General features: G+C 43.9%; 6 non-coding genes across 6 annotated transcripts; all 6 read left to right on the plus strand.

The window, feature by feature from the left end:
* The first annotated feature begins 2,371 nt into the window (after window positions 1-2,371).
* TRNAM-CAU (transfer RNA methionine (anticodon CAU)) lies at window positions 2,372-2,444 on the plus strand. The gene has a single exon. It is a non-coding gene; the product is annotated as a tRNA-Met (tRNA).
* Window positions 2,445-5,483: 3,039 nt separating this feature from the next.
* Window positions 5,484-5,556, plus strand: TRNAM-CAU (transfer RNA methionine (anticodon CAU)). Its single transcript has one exon. It is a non-coding gene; the product is annotated as a tRNA-Met (tRNA).
* A 1,483-nt stretch (window positions 5,557-7,039) lies between these two features.
* TRNAM-CAU (transfer RNA methionine (anticodon CAU)) lies at window positions 7,040-7,112 on the plus strand. Its single transcript has one exon. It is a non-coding gene; the product is annotated as a tRNA-Met (tRNA).
* A 3,039-nt stretch (window positions 7,113-10,151) lies between these two features.
* On the plus strand, window positions 10,152-10,224 carry TRNAM-CAU (transfer RNA methionine (anticodon CAU)). The gene has a single exon. It is a non-coding gene; the product is annotated as a tRNA-Met (tRNA).
* Window positions 10,225-13,263: 3,039 nt separating this feature from the next.
* On the plus strand, window positions 13,264-13,336 carry TRNAM-CAU (transfer RNA methionine (anticodon CAU)). Its single transcript has one exon. It is a non-coding gene; the product is annotated as a tRNA-Met (tRNA).
* Window positions 13,337-16,375: 3,039 nt separating this feature from the next.
* TRNAM-CAU (transfer RNA methionine (anticodon CAU)) lies at window positions 16,376-16,448 on the plus strand. Its single transcript has one exon. It is a non-coding gene; the product is annotated as a tRNA-Met (tRNA).
* The last annotated feature ends 87 nt before the right edge of the window (window positions 16,449-16,535 follow it).

Raw genomic sequence — 16,535 nt, forward strand, 5'->3', positions numbered from 1 at the left:
AGTTCATGTTCTGTCTTGGCTTGGGGATAAGCAGGGGTGCTCCAAATTTCAATTTTACAGAAAGGAAAGGAACTTTGATACAAAGACCTTGGGCAGCATTGGTGGCAAATGGATGGCTGCGCGGAACCATGAAAGAAATGACAGAAAGTTATGGGAGTCATTACTAAGCACCCAGCATCAAGAACGTGCATTTTGGATGCATTTTCAAAAGGAAAGAGAACGGAAAAATCTGTAGATTGAAGGTGATTGAGATAAACAAAATATTCAGTTTTTCTAAAAGCTACTGTAAAGAGTCTTTGGTTTAGAAGAAGAACCCTTACCAATGATCAAGAGAGATGCGACAGATTTCTATCATCAAAGCATTATGGTTGTCAAGATGAATCATCACTTTGATGTCTTCAACAAGTAGGATTCTTTTGATCTATAATCATCAAAAATGAGATAGCCCCATTTCATGGGATTTTTCAAGGCAAACGTCTGACAGATTAAGCGGGGTCCTCTTCCCGGTTGGAGGACATATCTCTTCCTTCATCATGATGCCAGCCTAGCTTTCTGCCCAAAATCCAAGGTAAGCATGGCAAAAGTCTGGAGATGCCGGGGATTGAACCCGGGGCCTCATACATGCAAAGCATGCGCTCTACCACTGAGCTACATCCCCACTTCTGCAAGATTTGACTGTATGATTGGAAACCCTGCATTGAACCGACGGCCACATCACCCCATTCGACTCTGCAGTATACAATGTCAGTCAGGAAAATCCTTCAGCCTTGTACCTGGATGATCTTCATGGTCTTATGTACAGATGCCTATATACAGCCTTCTTAGCGCTGTAGGCAGCGCGTCAGTCTCATAATCTGAAGGTCCTGAGTTCGATCCTCAGAGAGGGCATTTATTTCCTTCTTTTGGAATGCAAAATTCTCCGATTTTCTTGAAATGCGTAAACTATGCCTAGTTCAAAGATTTTTCCAAAGCAAATGTCTGACTATTTAAGTGGGGCTCTCACCCCAACTGCATGACAAACTTCTTCTTTCTGCATGTTGGCAGGCTAGCCTTCTGGAAAAAAGCCAAGATAAGGAACAGAGGCTCCTGGAGATGCCGGGGATTGAACCCGGGACCTCATACATGCAAAACATGCGCTCTACCACTGAGCTACATCCCCACTTTTGCACTCGAGCTGTTTGATGGATGCAAGGAATCCCTGAAACCCAGGGACTGCAAAGTCTCGATCATAATCAATGGAAGGTATTGTTTGAATAAAAGTGAAAGATATGGAAATCGAAGCACAAAATCCTTCGAGCCTGATTTGAACCAGCGACCTAAGGATGTCTGACTTTATGCTACAGTCCTCCGCTCTACCAACTGAGCTATCGAAGGAGTGGCTGAAGTATCTTTCAGCGCTGTAATTATCTCTCGCTCAAGAAAGGTTGTGGGGGTGGGGATCAGGAGCAGATCGATGAAAATCATTAACATTACCTGCAGCTCCCTCTCAAAGTCACCAGTTCTTAGAGCACACTGTAAGGTACGTCTTATCACCCCAAAGGAGGATTTCAGACCAAAGTTCATGTTCTGTCTTGGCTTGGGGATAAGCAGGGGTGCTCCAAATTTCAATTTTACAGAAAGGAAAGGAACTTTGATACAAAGACCTTGGGCAGCATTGGTGGCAAATGGATGGCTGCGCGGAACCATGAAAGAAATGACAGAAAGTTATGGGAGTCATTACTAAGCACCCAGCATCAAGAACGTGCATTTTGGATGCATTTTCAAAAGGAAAGAGAACGGAAAAATCTGTAGATTGAAGGTGATTGAGATAAACAAAATATTCCGTTTTTCTAAAAGCTACTGTAAAGAGTCTTTGGTTTAGAAGAAGAACCCTTACCAATGATCAAGAGAGATGCGACAGATTTCTATCATCAAAGCATTATGGTTGTCAAGATGAATCATCACTTTGATGTCTTCAACAAGTAGGATTCTTTTGATCTATAATCATCAAAAATGAGATAGCCCCATTTCATGGGATTTTTCAAGGCAAACGTCTGACAGATTAAGCGGGGTCCTCTTCCCGGTTGGAGGACATATCTCTTCCTTCATCATGATGCCAGCCTAGCTTTCTGCCCAAAATCCAAGGTAAGCATGGCAAAAGTCTGGAGATGCCGGGGATTGAACCCGGGGCCTCATACATGCAAAGCATGCGCTCTACCACTGAGCTACATCCCCACTTCTGCAAGATTTGACTGTATGATTGGAAACCCTGCATTGAACCGACGGCCACATCACCCCATTCGACTCTGCAGTATACAATGTCAGTCAGGAAAATCCTTCAGCCTTGTACCTGGATGATCTTCATGGTCTTATGTACAGATGCCTATATACAGCCTTCTTAGCGCAGTAGGCAGCGCGTCAGTCTCATAATCTGAAGGTCCTGAGTTCGATCCTCAGAGAGGGCATTTATTTCCTTCTTTTGGAATGCAAAATTCTCCGATTTTCTTGAAATGCGCAAACTATGCCTAGTTCAAAGATTTTTCCAAAGCAAATGTCTGACTATTTAAGTGGGGCTCTCACCCCAACTGCATGACAAACTTCTTCTTTCTGCATGATGGCAGGCTAGCCTTCTGGAAAAAAGCCAAGATAAGGAACAGAGGCTCCTGGAGATGCCGGGGATTGAACCCGGGACCTCATACATGCAAAACATGCGCTCTACCACTGAGCTACATCCCCACTTTTGCACTCGAGCTGTTTGATGGATGCAAGGAATCCCTGAAACCCAGGGACTGCAAAGTCTCGATCATAATCAATGGAAGGTATTGTTTGAATAAAAGTGAAAGATATGGAAATCGAAGCACAAAATCCTTCGAGCCTGATTTGAACCAGCGACCTAAGGATGTCTGACTTTATGCTACAGTCCTCCGCTCTACCAACTGAGCTATCGAAGGAGTGGCTGAAGTATCTTTCAGCGCTGTAATTATCTCTCGCTCAAGAAAGGTTGTGGGGGTGGGGATCAGGAGCAGATCGATGAAAATCATTAACATTACCTGCAGCTCCCTCTCAAAGTCACCAGTTCTTAGAGCACACTGTAAGGTACGTCTTATCACCCCAAAGGAGGATTTCAGACCAAAGTTCATGTTCTGTCTTGGCTTGGGGATAAGCAGGGGTGCTCCAAATTTCAATTTTACAGAAAGGAAAGGAACTTTGATACAAAGACCTTGGGCAGCATTGGTGGCAAATGGATGGCTGCGCGGAACCATGAAAGAAATGACAGAAAGTTATGGGAGTCATTACTAAGCACCCAGCATCAAGAACGTGCATTTTGGATGCATTTTCAAAAGGAAAGAGAACGGAAAAATCTGTAGATTGAAGGTGATTGAGATAAACAAAATATTCCGTTTTTCTAAAAGCTACTGTAAAGAGTCTTTGGTTTAGAAGAAGAACCCTTACCAATGATCAAGAGAGATGCGACAGATTTCTATCATCAAAGCATTATGGTTGTCAAGATGAATCATCACTTTGATGTCTTCAACAAGTAGGATTCTTTTGATCTATAATCATCAAAAATGAGATAGCCCCATTTCATGGGATTTTTCAAGGCAAACGTCTGACAGATTAAGCGGGGTCCTCTTCCCGGTTGGAGGACATATCTCTTCCTTCATCATGATGCCAGCCTAGCTTTCTGCCCAAAATCCAAGGTAAGCATGGCAAAAGTCTGGAGATGCCGGGGATTGAACCCGGGGCCTCATACATGCAAAGCATGCGCTCTACCACTGAGCTACATCCCCACTTCTGCAAGATTTGACTGTATGATTGGAAACCCTGCATTGAACCGACGGCCACATCACCCCATTCGACTCTGCAGTATACAATGTCAGTCAGGAAAATCCTTCAGCCTTGTACCTGGATGATCTTCATGGTCTTATGTACAGATGCCTATATACAGCCTTCTTAGCGCTGTAGGCAGCGCGTCAGTCTCATAATCTGAAGGTCCTGAGTTCGATCCTCAGAGAGGGCATTTATTTCCTTCTTTTGGAATGCAAAATTCTCCGATTTTCTTGAAATGCGTAAACTATGCCTAGTTCAAAGATTTTTCCAAAGCAAATGTCTGACTATTTAAGTGGGGCTCTCACCCCAACTGCATGACAAACTTCTTCTTTCTGCATGTTGGCAGGCTAGCCTTCTGGAAAAAAGCCAAGATAAGGAACAGAGGCTCCTGGAGATGCCGGGGATTGAACCCGGGACCTCATACATGCAAAACATGCGCTCTACCACTGAGCTACATCCCCACTTTTGCACTCGAGCTGTTTGATGGATGCAAGGAATCCCTGAAACCCAGGGACTGCAAAGTCTCGATCATAATCAATGGAAGGTATTGTTTGAATAAAAGTGAAAGATATGGAAATCGAAGCACAAAATCCTTCGAGCCTGATTTGAACCAGCGACCTAAGGATGTCTGACTTTATGCTACAGTCCTCCGCTCTACCAACTGAGCTATCGAAGGAGTGGCTGAAGTATCTTTCAGCGCTGTAATTATCTCTCGCTCAAGAAAGGTTGTGGGGGTGGGGATCAGGAGCAGATCGATGAAAATCATTAACATTACCTGCAGCTCCCTCTCAAAGTCACCAGTTCTTAGAGCACACTGTAAGGTACGTCTTATCACCCCAAAGGAGGATTTCAGACCAAAGTTCATGTTCTGTCTTGGCTTGGGGATAAGCAGGGGTGCTCCAAATTTCAATTTTACAGAAAGGAAAGGAACTTTGATACAAAGACCTTGGGCAGCATTGGTGGCAAATGGATGGCTGCGCGGAACCATGAAAGAAATGACAGAAAGTTATGGGAGTCATTACTAAGCACCCAGCATCAAGAACGTGCATTTTGGATGCATTTTCAAAAGGAAAGAGAACGGAAAAATCTGTAGATTGAAGGTGATTGAGATAAACAAAATATTCCGTTTTTCTAAAAGCTACTGTAAAGAGTCTTTGGTTTAGAAGAAGAACCCTTACCAATGATCAAGAGAGATGCGACAGATTTCTATCATCAAAGCATTATGGTTGTCAAGATGAATCATCACTTTGATGTCTTCAACAAGTAGGATTCTTTTGATCTATAATCATCAAAAATGAGATAGCCCCATTTCATGGGATTTTTCAAGGCAAACGTCTGACAGATTAAGCGGGGTCCTCTTCCCGGTTGGAGGACATATCTCTTCCTTCATCATGATGCCAGCCTAGCTTTCTGCCCAAAATCCAAGGTAAGCATGGCAAAAGTCTGGAGATGCCGGGGATTGAACCCGGGGCCTCATACATGCAAAGCATGCGCTCTACCACTGAGCTACATCCCCACTTCTGCAAGATTTGACTGTATGATTGGAAACCCTGCATTGAACCGACGGCCACATCACCCCATTCGACTCTGCAGTATACAATGTCAGTCAGGAAAATCCTTCAGCCTTGTACCTGGATGATCTTCATGGTCTTATGTACAGATGCCTATATACAGCCTTCTTAGCGCAGTAGGCAGCGCGTCAGTCTCATAATCTGAAGGTCCTGAGTTCGATCCTCAGAGAGGGCATTTATTTCCTTCTTTTGGAATGCAAAATTCTCCGATTTTCTTGAAATGCGCAAACTATGCCTAGTTCAAAGATTTTTCCAAAGCAAATGTCTGACTATTTAAGTGGGGCTCTCACCCCAACTGCATGACAAACTTCTTCTTTCTGCATGATGGCAGGCTAGCCTTCTGGAAAAAAGCCAAGATAAGGAACAGAGGCTCCTGGAGATGCCGGGGATTGAACCCGGGACCTCATACATGCAAAACATGCGCTCTACCACTGAGCTACATCCCCACTTTTGCACTCGAGCTGTTTGATGGATGCAAGGAATCCCTGAAACCCAGGGACTGCAAAGTCTCGATCATAATCAATGGAAGGTATTGTTTGAATAAAAGTGAAAGATATGGAAATCGAAGCACAAAATCCTTCGAGCCTGATTTGAACCAGCGACCTAAGGATGTCTGACTTTATGCTACAGTCCTCCGCTCTACCAACTGAGCTATCGAAGGAGTGGCTGAAGTATCTTTCAGCGCTGTAATTATCTCTCGCTCAAGAAAGGTTGTGGGGGTGGGGATCAGGAGCAGATCGATGAAAATCATTAACATTACCTGCAGCTCCCTCTCAAAGTCACCAGTTCTTAGAGCACACTGTAAGGTACGTCTTATCACCCCAAAGGAGGATTTCAGACCAAAGTTCATGTTCTGTCTTGGCTTGGGGATAAGCAGGGGTGCTCCAAATTTCAATTTTACAGAAAGGAAAGGAACTTTGATACAAAGACCTTGGGCAGCATTGGTGGCAAATGGATGGCTGCGCGGAACCATGAAAGAAATGACAGAAAGTTATGGGAGTCATTACTAAGCACCCAGCATCAAGAACGTGCATTTTGGATGCATTTTCAAAAGGAAAGAGAACGGAAAAATCTGTAGATTGAAGGTGATTGAGATAAACAAAATATTCCGTTTTTCTAAAAGCTACTGTAAAGAGTCTTTGGTTTAGAAGAAGAACCCTTACCAATGATCAAGAGAGATGCGACAGATTTCTATCATCAAAGCATTATGGTTGTCAAGATGAATCATCACTTTGATGTCTTCAACAAGTAGGATTCTTTTGATCTATAATCATCAAAAATGAGATAGCCCCATTTCATGGGATTTTTCAAGGCAAACGTCTGACAGATTAAGCGGGGTCCTCTTCCCGGTTGGAGGACATATCTCTTCCTTCATCATGATGCCAGCCTAGCTTTCTGCCCAAAATCCAAGGTAAGCATGGCAAAAGTCTGGAGATGCCGGGGATTGAACCCGGGGCCTCATACATGCAAAGCATGCGCTCTACCACTGAGCTACATCCCCACTTCTGCAAGATTTGACTGTATGATTGGAAACCCTGCATTGAACCGACGGCCACATCACCCCATTCGACTCTGCAGTATACAATGTCAGTCAGGAAAATCCTTCAGCCTTGTACCTGGATGATCTTCATGGTCTTATGTACAGATGCCTATATACAGCCTTCTTAGCGCAGTAGGCAGCGCGTCAGTCTCATAATCTGAAGGTCCTGAGTTCGATCCTCAGAGAGGGCATTTATTTCCTTCTTTTGGAATGCAAAATTCTCCGATTTTCTTGAAATGCGCAAACTATGCCTAGTTCAAAGATTTTTCCAAAGCAAATGTCTGACTATTTAAGTGGGGCTCTCACCCCAACTGCATGACAAACTTCTTCTTTCTGCATGATGGCAGGCTAGCCTTCTGGAAAAAAGCCAAGATAAGGAACAGAGGCTCCTGGAGATGCCGGGGATTGAACCCGGGACCTCATACATGCAAAACATGCGCTCTACCACTGAGCTACATCCCCACTTTTGCACTCGAGCTGTTTGATGGATGCAAGGAATCCCTGAAACCCAGGGACTGCAAAGTCTCGATCATAATCAATGGAAGGTATTGTTTGAATAAAAGTGAAAGATATGGAAATCGAAGCACAAAATCCTTCGAGCCTGATTTGAACCAGCGACCTAAGGATGTCTGACTTTATGCTACAGTCCTCCGCTCTACCAACTGAGCTATCGAAGGAGTGGCTGAAGTATCTTTCAGCGCTGTAATTATCTCTCGCTCAAGAAAGGTTGTGGGGGTGGGGATCAGGAGCAGATCGATGAAAATCATTAACATTACCTGCAGCTCCCTCTCAAAGTCACCAGTTCTTAGAGCACACTGTAAGGTACGTCTTATCACCCCAAAGGAGGATTTCAGACCAAAGTTCATGTTCTGTCTTGGCTTGGGGATAAGCAGGGGTGCTCCAAATTTCAATTTTACAGAAAGGAAAGGAACTTTGATACAAAGACCTTGGGCAGCATTGGTGGCAAATGGATGGCTGCGCGGAACCATGAAAGAAATGACAGAAAGTTATGGGAGTCATTACTAAGCACCCAGCATCAAGAACGTGCATTTTGGATGCATTTTCAAAAGGAAAGAGAACGGAAAAATCTGTAGATTGAAGGTGATTGAGATAAACAAAATATTCAGTTTTTCTAAAAGCTACTGTAAAGAGTCTTTGGTTTAGAAGAAGAACCCTTACCAATGATCAAGAGAGATGCGACAGATTTCTATCATCAAAGCATTATGGTTGTCAAGATGAATCATCACTTTGATGTCTTCAACAAGTAGGATTCTTTTGATCTATAATCATCAAAAATGAGATAGCCCCATTTCATGGGATTTTTCAAGGCAAACGTCTGACAGATTAAGCGGGGTCCTCTTCCCGGTTGGAGGACATATCTCTTCCTTCATCATGATGCCAGCCTAGCTTTCTGCCCAAAATCCAAGGTAAGCATGGCAAAAGTCTGGAGATGCCGGGGATTGAACCCGGGGCCTCATACATGCAAAGCATGCGCTCTACCACTGAGCTACATCCCCACTTCTGCAAGATTTGACTGTATGATTGGAAACCCTGCATTGAACCGACGGCCACATCACCCCATTCGACTCTGCAGTATACAATGTCAGTCAGGAAAATCCTTCAGCCTTGTACCTGGATGATCTTCATGGTCTTATGTACAGATGCCTATATACAGCCTTCTTAGCGCTGTAGGCAGCGCGTCAGTCTCATAATCTGAAGGTCCTGAGTTCGATCCTCAGAGAGGGCATTTATTTCCTTCTTTTGGAATGCAAAATTCTCCGATTTTCTTGAAATGCGTAAACTATGCCTAGTTCAAAGATTTTTCCAAAGCAAATGTCTGACTATTTAAGTGGGGCTCTCACCCCAACTGCATGACAAACTTCTTCTTTCTGCATGTTGGCAGGCTAGCCTTCTGGAAAAAAGCCAAGATAAGGAACAGAGGCTCCTGGAGATGCCGGGGATTGAACCCGGGACCTCATACATGCAAAACATGCGCTCTACCACTGAGCTACATCCCCACTTTTGCACTCGAGCTGTTTGATGGATGCAAGGAATCCCTGAAACCCAGGGACTGCAAAGTCTCGATCATAATCAATGGAAGGTATTGTTTGAATAAAAGTGAAAGATATGGAAATCGAAGCACAAAATCCTTCGAGCCTGATTTGAACCAGCGACCTAAGGATGTCTGACTTTATGCTACAGTCCTCCGCTCTACCAACTGAGCTATCGAAGGAGTGGCTGAAGTATCTTTCAGCGCTGTAATTATCTCTCGCTCAAGAAAGGTTGTGGGGGTGGGGATCAGGAGCAGATCGATGAAAATCATTAACATTACCTGCAGCTCCCTCTCAAAGTCACCAGTTCTTAGAGCACACTGTAAGGTACGTCTTATCACCCCAAAGGAGGATTTCAGACCAAAGTTCATGTTCTGTCTTGGCTTGGGGATAAGCAGGGGTGCTCCAAATTTCAATTTTACAGAAAGGAAAGGAACTTTGATACAAAGACCTTGGGCAGCATTGGTGGCAAATGGATGGCTGCGCGGAACCATGAAAGAAATGACAGAAAGTTATGGGAGTCATTACTAAGCACCCAGCATCAAGAACGTGCATTTTGGATGCATTTTCAAAAGGAAAGAGAACGGAAAAATCTGTAGATTGAAGGTGATTGAGATAAACAAAATATTCCGTTTTTCTAAAAGCTACTGTAAAGAGTCTTTGGTTTAGAAGAAGAACCCTTACCAATGATCAAGAGAGATGCGACAGATTTCTATCATCAAAGCATTATGGTTGTCAAGATGAATCATCACTTTGATGTCTTCAACAAGTAGGATTCTTTTGATCTATAATCATCAAAAATGAGATAGCCCCATTTCATGGGATTTTTCAAGGCAAACGTCTGACAGATTAAGCGGGGTCCTCTTCCCGGTTGGAGGACATATCTCTTCCTTCATCATGATGCCAGCCTAGCTTTCTGCCCAAAATCCAAGGTAAGCATGGCAAAAGTCTGGAGATGCCGGGGATTGAACCCGGGGCCTCATACATGCAAAGCATGCGCTCTACCACTGAGCTACATCCCCACTTCTGCAAGATTTGACTGTATGATTGGAAACCCTGCATTGAACCGACGGCCACATCACCCCATTCGACTCTGCAGTATACAATGTCAGTCAGGAAAATCCTTCAGCCTTGTACCTGGATGATCTTCATGGTCTTATGTACAGATGCCTATATACAGCCTTCTTAGCGCAGTAGGCAGCGCGTCAGTCTCATAATCTGAAGGTCCTGAGTTCGATCCTCAGAGAGGGCATTTATTTCCTTCTTTTGGAATGCAAAATTCTCCGATTTTCTTGAAATGCGCAAACTATGCCTAGTTCAAAGATTTTTCCAAAGCAAATGTCTGACTATTTAAGTGGGGCTCTCACCCCAACTGCATGACAAACTTCTTCTTTCTGCATGATGGCAGGCTAGCCTTCTGGAAAAAAGCCAAGATAAGGAACAGAGGCTCCTGGAGATGCCGGGGATTGAACCCGGGACCTCATACATGCAAAACATGCGCTCTACCACTGAGCTACATCCCCACTTTTGCACTCGAGCTGTTTGATGGATGCAAGGAATCCCTGAAACCCAGGGACTGCAAAGTCTCGATCATAATCAATGGAAGGTATTGTTTGAATAAAAGTGAAAGATATGGAAATCGAAGCACAAAATCCTTCGAGCCTGATTTGAACCAGCGACCTAAGGATGTCTGACTTTATGCTACAGTCCTCCGCTCTACCAACTGAGCTATCGAAGGAGTGGCTGAAGTATCTTTCAGCGCTGTAATTATCTCTCGCTCAAGAAAGGTTGTGGGGGTGGGGATCAGGAGCAGATCGATGAAAATCATTAACATTACCTGCAGCTCCCTCTCAAAGTCACCAGTTCTTAGAGCACACTGTAAGGTACGTCTTATCACCCCAAAGGAGGATTTCAGACCAAAGTTCATGTTCTGTCTTGGCTTGGGGATAAGCAGGGGTGCTCCAAATTTCAATTTTACAGAAAGGAAAGGAACTTTGATACAAAGACCTTGGGCAGCATTGGTGGCAAATGGATGGCTGCGCGGAACCATGAAAGAAATGACAGAAAGTTATGGGAGTCATTACTAAGCACCCAGCATCAAGAACGTGCATTTTGGATGCATTTTCAAAAGGAAAGAGAACGGAAAAATCTGTAGATTGAAGGTGATTGAGATAAACAAAATATTCAGTTTTTCTAAAAGCTACTGTAAAGAGTCTTTGGTTTAGAAGAAGAACCCTTACCAATGATCAAGAGAGATGCGACAGATTTCTATCATCAAAGCATTATGGTTGTCAAGATGAATCATCACTTTGATGTCTTCAACAAGTAGGATTCTTTTGATCTATAATCATCAAAAATGAGATAGCCCCATTTCATGGGATTTTTCAAGGCAAACGTCTGACAGATTAAGCGGGGTCCTCTTCCCGGTTGGAGGACATATCTCTTCCTTCATCATGATGCCAGCCTAGCTTTCTGCCCAAAATCCAAGGTAAGCATGGCAAAAGTCTGGAGATGCCGGGGATTGAACCCGGGGCCTCATACATGCAAAGCATGCGCTCTACCACTGAGCTACATCCCCACTTCTGCAAGATTTGACTGTATGATTGGAAACCCTGCATTGAACCGACGGCCACATCACCCCATTCGACTCTGCAGTATACAATGTCAGTCAGGAAAATCCTTCAGCCTTGTACCTGGATGATCTTCATGGTCTTATGTACAGATGCCTATATACAGCCTTCTTAGCGCTGTAGGCAGCGCGTCAGTCTCATAATCTGAAGGTCCTGAGTTCGATCCTCAGAGAGGGCATTTATTTCCTTCTTTTGGAATGCAAAATTCTCCGATTTTCTTGAAATGCGTAAACTATGCCTAGTTCAAAGATTTTTCCAAAGCAAATGTCTGACTATTTAAGTGGGGCTCTCACCCCAACTGCATGACAAACTTCTTCTTTCTGCATGTTGGCAGGCTAGCCTTCTGGAAAAAAGCCAAGATAAGGAACAGAGGCTCCTGGAGATGCCGGGGATTGAACCCGGGACCTCATACATGCAAAACATGCGCTCTACCACTGAGCTACATCCCCACTTTTGCACTCGAGCTGTTTGATGGATGCAAGGAATCCCTGAAACCCAGGGACTGCAAAGTCTCGATCATAATCAATGGAAGGTATTGTTTGAATAAAAGTGAAAGATATGGAAATCGAAGCACAAAATCCTTCGAGCCTGATTTGAACCAGCGACCTAAGGATGTCTGACTTTATGCTACAGTCCTCCGCTCTACCAACTGAGCTATCGAAGGAGTGGCTGAAGTATCTTTCAGCGCTGTAATTATCTCTCGCTCAAGAAAGGTTGTGGGGGTGGGGATCAGGAGCAGATCGATGAAAATCATTAACATTACCTGCAGCTCCCTCTCAAAGTCACCAGTTCTTAGAGCACACTGTAAGGTACGTCTTATCACCCCAAAGGAGGATTTCAGACCAAAGTTCATGTTCTGTCTTGGCTTGGGGATAAGCAGGGGTGCTCCAAATTTCAATTTTACAGAAAGGAAAGGAACTTTGATACAAAGACCTTGGGCAGCATTGGTGGCAAATGGATGGCTGCGCGGAACCATGAAAGAAATGACAGAAAGTTATGGGAGTCATTACTAAGCACCCAGCATCAAGAACGTGCATTTTGGATGCATTTTCAAAAGGAAAGAGAACGGAAAAATCTGTAGATTGAAGGTGATTGAGATAAACAAAATATTCCGTTTTTCTAAAAGCTACTGTAAAGAGTCTTTGGTTTAGAAGAAGAACCCTTACCAATGATCAAGAGAGATGCGACAGATTTCTATCATCAAAGCATTATGGTTGTCAAGATGAATCATCACTTTGATGTCTTCAACAAGTAGGATTCTTTTGATCTATAATCATCAAAAATGAGATAGCCCCATTTCATGGGATTTTTCAAGGCAAACGTCTGACAGATTAAGCGGGGTCCTCTTCCCGGTTGGAGGACATATCTCTTCCTTCATCATGATGCCAGCCTAGCTTTCTGCCCAAAATCCAAGGTAAGCATGGCAAAAGTCTGGAGATGCCGGGGATTGAACCCGGGGCCTCATACATGCAAAGCATGCGCTCTACCACTGAGCTACATCCCCACTTCTGCAAGATTTGACTGTATGATTGGAAACCCTGCATTGAACCGACGGCCACATCACCCCATTCGACTCTGCAGTATACAATGTCAGTCAGGAAAATCCTTCAGCCTTGTACCTGGATGATCTTCATGGTCTTATGTACAGATGCCTATATACAGCCTTCTTAGCGCAGTAGGCAGCGCGTCAGTCTCATAATCTGAAGGTCCTGAGTTCGATCCTCAGAGAGGGCATTTATTTCCTTCTTTTGGAATGCAAAATTCTCCGATTTTCTTGAAATGCGCAAACTATGCCTAGTTCAAAGATTTTTCCAAAGCAAATGTCTGACTATTTAAGTGGGGCTCTCACCCCAACTGCATGACAAACTTCTTCTTTCTGCATGATGGCAGGCTAGCCTTCTGGAAAAAAGCCAAGATAAGGAACAGAGGCTCCTGGAGATGCCGGGGATTGAACCCGGGACCTCATACATGCAAAACATGCGCTCTACCACTGAGCTACATCCCCACTTTTGCACTCGAGCTGTTTGATGGATGCAAGGAATCCCTGAAACCCAGGGACTGCAAAGTCTCGATCATAATCAATGGAAGGTATTGTTTGAATAAAAGTGAAAGATATGGAAATCGAAGCACAAAATCCTTCGAGCCTGATTTGAACCAGCGACCTAAGGATGTCTGACTTTATGCTACAGTCCTCCGCTCTACCAACTGAGCTATCGAAGGAGTGGCTGAAGTATCTTTCAGCGCTGTAATTATCTCTCGCTCAAGAAAGGTTGTGGGGGTGGGGATCAGGAGCAGATCGATGAAAATCATTAACATTACCTGCAGCTCCCTCTCAAAGTCACCAGTTCTTAGAGCACACTGTAAGGTACGTCTTATCACCCCAAAGGAGGATTTCAGACCAAAGTTCATGTTCTGTCTTGGCTTGGGGATAAGCAGGGGTGCTCCAAATTTCAATTTTACAGAAAGGAAAGGAACTTTGATACAAAGACCTTGGGCAGCATTGGTGGCAAATGGATGGCTGCGCGGAACCATGAAAGAAATGACAGAAAGTTATGGGAGTCATTACTAAGCACCCAGCATCAAGAACGTGCATTTTGGATGCATTTTCAAAAGGAAAGAGAACGGAAAAATCTGTAGATTGAAGGTGATTGAGATAAACAAAATATTCAGTTTTTCTAAAAGCTACTGTAAAGAGTCTTTGGTTTAGAAGAAGAACCCTTACCAATGATCAAGAGAGATGCGACAGATTTCTATCATCAAAGCATTATGGTTGTCAAGATGAATCATCACTTTGATGTCTTCAACAAGTAGGATTCTTTTGATCTATAATCATCAAAAATGAGATAGCCCCATTTCATGGGATTTTTCAAGGCAAACGTCTGACAGATTAAGCGGGGTCCTCTTCCCGGTTGGAGGACATATCTCTTCCTTCATCATGATGCCAGCCTAGCTTTCTGCCCAAAATCCAAGGTAAGCATGGCAAAAGTCTGGAGATGCCGGGGATTGAACCCGGGGCCTCATACATGCAAAGCATGCGCTCTACCACTGAGCTACATCCCCACTTCTGCAAGATTTGACTGTATGATTGGAAACCCTGCATTGAACCGACGGCCACATCACCCCATTCGACTCTGCAGTATACAATGTCAGTCAGGAAAATCCTTCAGCCTTGTACCTGGATGATCTTCATGGTCTTATGTACAGATGCCTATATACAGCCTTCTTAGCGCTGTAGGCAGCGCGTCAGTCTCATAATCTGAAGGTCCTGAGTTCGATCCTCAGAGAGGGCATTTATTTCCTTCTTTTGGAATGCAAAATTCTCCGATTTTCTTGAAATGCGTAAACTATGCCTAGTTCAAAGATTTTTCCAAAGCAAATGTCTGACTATTTAAGTGGGGCTCTCACCCCAACTGCATGACAAACTTCTTCTTTCTGCATGTTGGCAGGCTAGCCTTCTGGAAAAAAGCCAAGATAAGGAACAGAGGCTCCTGGAGATGCCGGGGATTGAACCCGGGACCTCATACATGCAAAACATGCGCTCTACCACTGAGCTACATCCCCACTTTTGCACTCGAGCTGTTTGATGGATGCAAGGAATCCCTGAAACCCAGGGACTGCAAAGTCTCGATCATAATCAATGGAAGGTATTGTTTGAATAAAAGTGAAAGATATGGAAATCGAAGCACAAAATCCTTCGAGCCTGATTTGAACCAGCGACCTAAGGATGTCTGACTTTATGCTACAGTCCTCCGCTCTACCAACTGAGCTATCGAAGGAGTGGCTGAAGTATCTTTCAGCGCTGTAATTATCTCTCGCTCAAGAAAGGTTGTGGGGGTGGGGATCAGGAGCAGATCGATGAAAATCATTAACATTACCTGCAGCTCCCTCTCAAAGTCACCAGTTCTTAGAGCACACTGTAAGGTACGTCTTATCACCCCAAAGGAGGATTTCAGACCAAAGTTCATGTTCTGTCTTGGCTTGGGGATAAGCAGGGGTGCTCCAAATTTCAATTTTACAGAAAGGAAAGGAACTTTGATACAAAGACCTTGGGCAGCATTGGTGGCAAATGGATGGCTGCGCGGAACCATGAAAGAAATGACAGAAAGTTATGGGAGTCATTACTAAGCACCCAGCATCAAGAACGTGCATTTTGGATGCATTTTCAAAAGGAAAGAGAACGGAAAAATCTGTAGATTGAAGGTGATTGAGATAAACAAAATATTCCGTTTTTCTAAAAGCTACTGTAAAGAGTCTTTGGTTTAGAAGAAGAACCCTTACCAATGATCAAGAGAGATGCGACAGATTTCTATCATCAAAGCATTATGGTTGTCAAGATGAATCATCACTTTGATGTCTTCAACAAGTAGGATTCTTTTGATCTATAATCATCAAAAATGAGATAGCCCCATTTCATGGGATTTTTCAAGGCAAACGTCTGACAGATTAAGCGGGGTCCTCTTCCCGGTTGGAGGACATATCTCTTCCTTCATCATGATGCCAGCCTAGCTTTCTGCCCAAAATCCAAGGTAAGCATGGCAAAAGTCTGGAGATGCCGGGGATTGAACCCGGGGCCTCATACATGCAAAGCATGCGCTCTACCACTGAGCTACATCCCCACTTCTGCAAGATTTGACTGTATGATTGGAAACCCTGCATTGAACCGACGGCCACATCACCCCATTCGACTCTGCAGTATACAATGTCAGTCAGGAAAATCCTTCAGCCTTGTACCTGGATGATCTTCATGGTCTTATGTACAGATGCCTATATACAGCCTTCTTAGCGCAGTAGGCAGCGCGTCAGTCTCATAATCTGAAGGTCCTGAGTTCGATCCTCAGAGAGGGCATTTATTTCCTTCTTTTGGAATGCAAAATTCTCCGATTTTCTTGAAATGCGCAAACTATGCCTAGTTCAAAGATTTTTCCAAAGCAAA

The sequence above is a fragment of the Triturus cristatus genome, chromosome 4_1 (assembly GCF_964204655.1).
Source record: "Triturus cristatus chromosome 4_1, aTriCri1.1, whole genome shotgun sequence".
NCBI classification, from domain to species: Eukaryota; Metazoa; Chordata; class Amphibia; order Caudata; family Salamandridae; genus Triturus; species Triturus cristatus.